Genomic DNA, 8,995 nt, shown 5'->3' on the forward strand with positions numbered 1-8,995 from the left:
ATAAGTGGATCAAACCAAGCAAGAACAATTATATCAATAATATGAGATTAAGCCAACTTACCATCCTCCAAAGCCATCCTCGACATTAATCAATAGATATAGAAAATCATAAACATCAACAATACTATCTATTCTAAGCATAAATTCATCAATACCCAATCATTATCAACAAACCCATTTCGTAAGTCAAATATAGAAATTTGTGAAATCAAGGGTTCATGAGACTTTTCACTTGAAAACATCAATTTAATATCAACAATATCACAATCCATCATTTAAAACCATTTAATGCAAGAACCCTTGAGTAGAGTAAGAAATAGAAGTTTTTCATAACTTTTGAGAATTTGAAAACCCTTTGAAATTGGTTCTAAAGCGAAAACTAGCTTTAGATAAAGAGCCACCATACCTTAGTATTGAGAAAACCCACGAAAATTTGATGCAAGAAACCTTCAATTCGAAACCCTAGCTCCAACTTGACCTTTGCCTTCAATGGTGTTCTAGAGAGAACCCTTTTTTTTTTTGAAGAATGAATTAAAACAATACCTTTTTAAAAGTTTTAATACCATATATAGCTATTAGAAATAAAATAAATATACTCACTTCTTAATTTAACTAAAATTAATATTTACGAAAACGCCCCTTGCCTACATGGACCTACCAAATAAAACTAAGGCAAAGTCCAANACACAAAGTCATAGGCTCTTGCTTAACCTATCATTTTTTTCCAAGTCGTTACAGCTCTAGTTTCACCTATCTATTTTTAGGGTCGCTACACATACACATAAAGTTGGCATCATGTTTTGAAACAACTTTTCTTTATATTGCACATGTTTTAAATTGTTTTATATTGAAATGAGTTCAGTTATGTTGAGTTGTGTTGAGCCAGGTAAGTTCTTTAGTTTCTTTCAGATTCTTTTCAAACCTATGTTGTGTTTAGCATTCCAACTCGCATACTCGTACATTCCATGTACTGATGCCAGTTGGCCTGCATCGTCTTATGATTGAGACACAGGTAACTAGGATCAGCATCCAGCGCATTGTTGATCCAGTGAGCAGTTCAAAGTATGTTGGTGAGCCTCTTTGTATTCTAGAGGATCCCTTTTATTGCTTTCAGTTTATTATCAGTTCTTTAGAATGTTGTGGGGTTTGTCCCAACATCCATCTCAGTTGTTTTAGAGATTTCATAGATAGTCAGACAATTAGTTATGAGTCTGTTAGCTTTGTATTTCAGATGTTTTGCTATGAGACTTGAGTAGCCATTTTGGCTATTGAATGCTATTTTTCTAGACATTCTAAGATTTTTCATAAGTTCTTTATTTGAGGTTGTTTCTGAAGTTTAAGTCTTCCGCTGAGTAAGTAAGTCAGGCCAATGGTTTGCTTGGGGCCAACAATGGTCTTCGAGTGCCAGCCACGTCCGGAATGTAGACTCGGGGCGTGACAAAATAAATGTGAATTTATTTGAAATGAAATAGACATTTAGAAAAATGCAGCAACATAAGATATCATTAATACTCTTGATACAGTGATACTGTATTTATAAAAATAAATATTTCACAAGGATATAATATGTTTTAAATATAAGAAGAAATCTAGACTATCTATTTTTTAATATTTTAATAAGGTAAGTTTCGAAGCTGGTTTCTTTACGACACTGCTAATTGTGGAGCGTTGAGGCCGGGATAAGTTTCATCCTCAAGAGGAAAAGAATTTGAATCACTTGCTAAGACTTTCACATGACCGCTCAATACTAAAGGAGGTAAGATTGTAAAGACAATCAAGATGTTTGCCTAATTAAAAACAACCATCCAAGTACATGCTTCTCAATACTGATCCATTGATATGGAATTAGCATGACCTGACTATAAGACTAAGACCACACGTCTTCACTTGTCAGAGACTTTTACCTAAGTTCAAAAAATTAAGGTCATTCTTTTTAGTACTCTTCCTTAGAAGTTACACCTTTTTGCTTCATTGGTAATTCAAATGCATAAATTTAAGACAGAAGGTAAAGATGTTTACCATCGATCCAAGCAATTCTGTGGGGTGGGAATTCAATAAGGACTCGATTCCTTCTCTCCCCTTTTTGTCAACTTCCATTTTGCATTTTCTAGTTTGTATATTTGCTTTGCTTAACCATTGCTTTTGCAAATGCACAAGGATGGTATCAACTCGAGTACACATATATATGTGATATAAAATTATGATTTGAAGTTAAAGTATTGTTTGAATATGTAATTTAGATTTTTTTAAATCAGTTTGTACTTTTTTTTCATAAACATGAAATTCCAACAAGTTGTGGAAACTACCGAAATTTCCTTAATTTGTATATAATCTTATTAGATGAGCAAATCATTATTCATAAACAAGTTAGTAAATAATAGTACTAACTAATTCTTCTCTGATATAATTCTTTTACATTGTACGGATAATTTCTTCATGCATGTTCAAATACTGATTTAAAATCACCGCTTCATATTGCATGTTCAAACACAAACTAATTAGTGTCGCTCAGATTTTTCCTCTTTAAGTAAAGGATGTTTTTAAAAATTACATATTACAAATTATAATTGAAAATAAAAATGGAGAAAATAATTATCTTCACGATAAGTGGAAGATATCTCACTCTCTTTAAGGAGATTCAAGCTCACTGCAACAAATGTTTTTCACCGATCCAGCAGTAGTCTTTTTGACTTGTCCTTTCGAGGATACAATGATCAATTCACGAAATATAACTCAGCAAACAGGCAAGTGTTGAGTTCAAATCTCCACAAAAAGAACACCTCCCTTCAACTAATAAGAACTCTCTTTCACGACTCTATTTTCTTGTACTCAAAACAAAGGAAGATCAAACCATTACTATTTATAGAGAAGAAAATCCTTTTTACAATGAATAGTCTAGAGGTTACATAAGTTACTAGATAAATAACCAACACACAATGTAGCAACGCAAAGCTATATTTATAATAATATTAAAATGTCACTAACAAAGGATGTTTTATATATATATATATATATATAATTTGGTGTGATATAACATAACTAGGACATTTGGTCCACTTAGCCACAATCTACCTAATGTAGTTGACACAACCCAAAACTAGAAAACACAAACCGCCCCTGCGCCACAAAGCTCAACCATCCAAGTGCGGCTTGACTTGTGCATGACATGGATTTGGTAACCACCAATGTGTTTGGCATGTCAAGGTGTGTTGCTTGCTCATGTGCGTGCGCCTATTGCCAAGTCGTGAATCGTGACAGATCAGTCAGAATTTTTATTAATAAATTTTAAAATATGAAAAAGTAAACATATGAAAAAACTAAAGGAACGAGATTCAACATCTAGTATTTGATCACTACTAAGAACATAGGCTCTTTTTTTTTCCCACCATGAACCAATAGAAAATTTATACTATATACAAAACATGATTTTCTCATTCTATTATCATCGAACCACCTCATTGAAAAAACACATAGTGAAAAATAGATTTTCATTGAAATATTTGAACTAGTAACTGAATGTTTTTTTCTCTCATTGATCGATTCAATCAGAATATTCGTGAAAAAAGCCCATCAATATTTTTTTTCAATGGAAAATTTTAATGGGGAATTAGTTTTTTCTAGTAGTGTATATGCACATAAAATAATTTTAACCATATATAAATCATATAACTTTTTATTTTAAAAAAGTACGGATAAATTTCCTAGGTCCTACCTGGCTCCGCCACTGACCGTCAAGCACACCACTCCCACACACGTCATAGTTGTGTCTCTGCCTTATCTTGGCCTTTTAATTAAATGTGCGAACTCTTTGCCTCATGCCTAATGTCTTGAAATATCAATGCCAAGTCAATGTTTGCCACATTAATTTTGTATTTTTGTCACGATTTCTAGGGTCGATTTGAATTACATATCAACTTAAAATGGTCATCCCATTTACATATCATCTCTAACATGCAATTCTCGCATAATCATTTTCAGGTAAAATACTTTCATGAAAAATTAATGTTTCCTTTATATGTAAATAAAAACATATTATTTTAAAAATATTTATATAATTTATTGATTTATTTAGTTTTCTATTCGATGACTGGTATTTGTATAATTGAAATCCAACTAAATTTAGATCACAATTATTACAAGACTCATTTTTAAAGAAGATGATCATAACAATTTTATTTTTATTTTTAAAAGCATGAATCCGAAATATTTAGTTAAACATGTGAAAGGGACTCAAACCTTCTCATCACAAATCGTGTTAGTGACTTACTTGGTTCTAAAATACAGACTACAAAAATACAATGTGAGATGGGGGTAGGGGTAGGATGTGAGGGTGGTGGGGAGGGTGAGCGGAAACAGAGGATAGGGGTGATATGTGTTAGAGGGTGTGAACGAAACAACTCAAAACAAATCGTTCACATCAGAAATAAAGGTACTAAGGTTGTATTTACTTTTTCTTGAAAAGTCACTGGTGAAATTTGTTTTGTTTAACTTTTTCCCTAATTTCATTAAAAGAAATGTTATCTTTTTTTAAAGAATTTATTTTATTAGAAAATATTTTTTTAAAATTGTTTTAACCAACTAAAGATGACGACACACTTATTTACACCATCCATAAATCACATAAATTTTTTCTTAAGGTTTATAAAAGAATATTGCTTCTTAAGATATGGATGTCCACATCACATGTACGTACATCATTAGGGAAGCATTTCTTGTACATTAAAAATTAGTCTTGACTTTCAACAAGGGCAATAATTGTAAAGCAGTCCGTATATATAATTTTTCGTTTCAAAATAAGTGTTATTTTAATAAAAAAATTATTTTAAAATAAGTATTATTTATATTAACAAAAGTTGTCCAAAAATAAGTGTTGCTTTAGAAATTTAAGACAAAATAGTAGTAATTATTTTCAACTATATATAAACCCTCATATTAAAGAACTATTTATTTTAAGGGAAAAGGGTTTGATATACCCCTCAACTTTGTCATTTAGAGCTAATATATCCCTCGTTATGAAAGTGGCTCATATATACCCCTACTTATATCCAAGTGACTCACATATACCCTTTTCCTCTAACGGAAATGAAAAAAAGTAATTTTAGTTTAATTTCTTATTTTTTAAAAAAAAAATCTCATATGAGTATATTTAATCCTCATCAAACATATTTTTTTTGACTTTTTTTGGTTTCAATGACTAATTTAAATTTATTATTTTGATCGTCAAATTTATTTATGTTTCACTTGTAAAACTTATTATAGATGACCAAATTTTTTTCTTCAAATACAAAAATTAAATTACAGTATAGACAAAAAAAATAGTTTTAAATTTTTTTCTTTACACTAAGAAATGAAAGAAAAAAATAAAATAAGAATAAGAAACTCAAATAATTATAATCAAAGAAGTCAAATAATAATTTATGTATGAAAAAGATTAAAATATACCTTGAACTTTGCTAGAAGAATCATATATACCCCTCAATAATTTTTAAGAAAATTAAAAGTAAAAAATATAAATTTAAAACTAATTTTTTTCACTTCCGTTAAATGAAGGGTATATGTNNTAAAATAAGAATAAGAAACTTAAATAATTATAATAAAAGAAGTCAAATAATAATTTATGTATGAAAAAGATTAAAATATACTTTGAACTTTGCTAGAAGAATCATATATACCCCTCAATAATTTTTAAGAAAATTAAAAGTCAAAAATATAAATTTAAAACTAATTTTTTTCACTTCCGTTAAATGAAGGGTATATGTGAGCTCATTTTCTAACGGTAGGGGTATATGTGAGCCGTTTGTATAACGATAAGGGTATAAATGCCACTTTGATAACAAGGGGCATATCAGTTTCAAATGGCAAAGTTGAGGGGTATATCAAACCCTTTTTCCTTCTTGTATTAGTGTCTTGTAAAACATGCATCCCTATACCTATGCGTCTTGTGTGCTTATTAGTGCCATTGAGGGGTGGCTGAAGGTTAGGCGTACACATGGGCGCTCATCCCCACCATTGATCAATAAATTTCCATTTTCCGCAATTTTGGTTGTCAAGTCGAGATATGAGTATATAGGGGTGCTAGACTTCCTCTGCTGTGATGGGTTCTATCATGTGAAACGGTGAACTGCTTGTCAGGGCTAGGCTAAATCATGATGTTGTGTTACTAGACTTCGTCTCTCCCTTTACTATGAAAGTCTCGCTCTTATTTTTTAAGAAAAAAAAGTTGAAAACTGAGCTTGACTATTTAATGGAAGGGAAGGAAGAAGTGAAACTTAGAAATAAGCATAACTAAGAAAACTATATTTATTTTTTCTTAATAAACGTAAATTAATCTAAAACGAAACTTATTATGAAACATAAAGAGTATATATATAACTGAAGAAAGATCCAGAGCAATTTAATTTTTATTACCTAATCATTAAGTATACATTATAAATACCATGGACTTGGATTATAGATAATGAGAGTCTATGTTGGTTGGATTCTTCACATATTGATACATGTGTACTAAATATTTTTAAAATAGTACTACGTTTTAAGAAGGCATAATACATAAATTGGACCCTAAACTTGGCTTTAAATTTTAAGTATGACCTCTAACTTTCATAGTGCACAAGTAGGCACTTTAACTATCCAATTCTTAAACAAAAAAATACGTGAATCCAACAGCCAAATTGTGTGATATACAAACGCTCCTACGTGGCTTATTGAGCCACTCAGTGGCTGCCACGTAATTAAAAAATTACACGTATTTTATAATTAAAAAAAAGAAGAAATTAAAATACAAAAGGGTAGGGTCGTATTTTCTTTTCCCAATTTGCTCGATTTTCACTCAACATCAGCGAAGCCCTAGCCCTAATTTCTTTGCAAATCAAAGAAAATTGTGAAGATTTGTGGTCAAAGTTCTTATCTTTTGTATGTTTATGTGTTGTTCTTCCTCAATTTAGTCTGGTTATGTTAATTTTTGCTTTTTGAAAGTTTATTTTTGGTAGAAGCTGTCACCATGAATGTAAATTCACTTTTTTTTATACCTGAACTATTTGCAGACTAAGAAATCTTCATTATAGCTCTTTTTACACAATGACAAAAAAAATTAGAAGCCATTACATAAAAAACGACCAAAAATTGTGCACAAAAAGAGAAAAAAAGCCTGAGTACTAGAATTAGGAAGAAGAAGAAGAAAAATGGGATTTTGATTTGAAAAAAATAAAGATATATTTAAAAGGGATTCATTAAGGGTAAAATTGTCCTTTTTGCTTTTTTTTTTTTTACTGTTGTGGGACTCGAAAAATACCCCTGACGCGTCTGAATTGCGTCTAAATCACGCGTTATGCCAGGTTGGATTCGCATGTTTTTTTGTTTAAGAATTGGATATTTGAAGTGCCTACTTGTGCACTTTGAAAGTCAGAGGTCATACTTAAAATTTGAAGCCAAGTTTAGGGTTCAATTTATGTATTATGCCTTTTAAGAAACCAACACGAAAACAATTAAATAATAATATGAAGGATTAGAAAAAAACAAAAATAATTGACTTTGTACATATCTCTCACATTAAAATACACATATTTTCAAGAATATCCATGTGGTCCTATTTTTATTCATCTTCCTATTCATGTACCTAGTATAAAAAGTTGTTGTTTTTCATATTAATGATGTACCATTTTCATAATTGTTCACCAAGTCTAAATATGTCTTGAGATCGTGACACATGGCAATATCCCCTTGGCTACTTAATTTAAGTTCCTTGCCTACCTCAGCATACACCCATTGGGTATCCTCCATGCACTTTTGTAGCCAACTTGGCATACCCGTGAACGCCACATGGCTAGTCCCTTTTTCCTCCACGTCATTAATATCGTCATGGATGACGAATCCTGGAACTTTTGTAATGGGATCGTCGAAGTTGACGATTCGAAGAACATTTGTACCACTTTTCTCCAATTGGCATCGAAAACTTTTGTTTCCAACTCTAGGCCCTCCAAATGATACAACACTTACTATGGGTGCGTTACTAAATTTTGTTGTAATATCACACATTGTTAATGTTGCAAGGGCAGCACCAAGACTATGTCCTGTGATAGTTATACTGAATGCCTCATCACTATATTTATCAACAATCTTGCCAATTTCTTCTCTAATTGTGTCTTGCAAACTTTGGTCACATTGGGTGTTTGTTGTGTACAAGTTCAAGAGTCCACTTTGTACTATGGGTTGATCGTAATTTTCGTTAGATGTTTTCATGTCGTCTGGTAAGCAAGTCAACGTGACCCAAAAATTCTGGAGCCATTCAGATGAGGTGGCGGTACCTCGATAAGCGATCACCACGTCACGGCATCCGAGTCTAGCGATCTCTTTTTCATCGTCGCAAACGGCCACATAACCGATTCAGCTGGATCGCGGGGACGCTAGGTTCTGGAAAGTCTTTTTAGTCCATCGTGGCATTTGGACCATACACGTGGCGTACAAGTTCTTGACCACCTTGTAACCGGTTTTGTCAAGTCTGCAGTCTGTCAGCATTGAACTCTTAGGATAAAGACACGTGGCGTACGTGGGTGATGACATGTCAAAGTCGAAGCAACGATAGGGTGCTTCAACGAATTCCTCGTACCTCAAAATCTCCTTACGAAGATCATCATCAAGTGGATCAAGTAAGCCTTCCCAATTCTTGATCCCTTGGAATTCCATCCACCGGTGCCGGAGTTAGGCCACTGCTCTGTGTCCAATAGAGCAGTGGCCCAACCCCGAGTTCGTGATCTTGAAACTACGAGCTACGAGTCGTTTACTCAATGTAGAACACTTTGATATAGGGAGTACCAACCCCATATGTTGTTTTGTGAAAATGTTGCAATTTGTTTTGAAATTATTTCCACTTGAGTGCCTCATCATGATTTGTGAAAGGTGTATGTAGTTTTTACAAGATTCTTGGAATGTGGATAATCGAAGCTCTTTTTTGTGGAGTAATATTATTAATTCATACACTTTCACTTAACTATTACAT

General features: G+C 32.2%; 1 pseudogene; it reads right to left on the reverse strand.

Moving 5' to 3' along the window:
- Window positions 1-7,638: 7,638 nt before the first annotated feature.
- On the reverse strand, window positions 7,639-8,682 carry LOC125855682 (phospholipase A(1) DAD1, chloroplastic-like; annotated as a pseudogene).
- Between the last annotated feature and the right edge of the window lie 313 nt (window positions 8,683-8,995).

This window comes from Solanum stenotomum, chromosome 2 (genome assembly GCF_019186545.1).
Source record: "Solanum stenotomum isolate F172 chromosome 2, ASM1918654v1, whole genome shotgun sequence".
NCBI classification, from domain to species: Eukaryota; Viridiplantae; Streptophyta; class Magnoliopsida; order Solanales; family Solanaceae; genus Solanum; species Solanum stenotomum.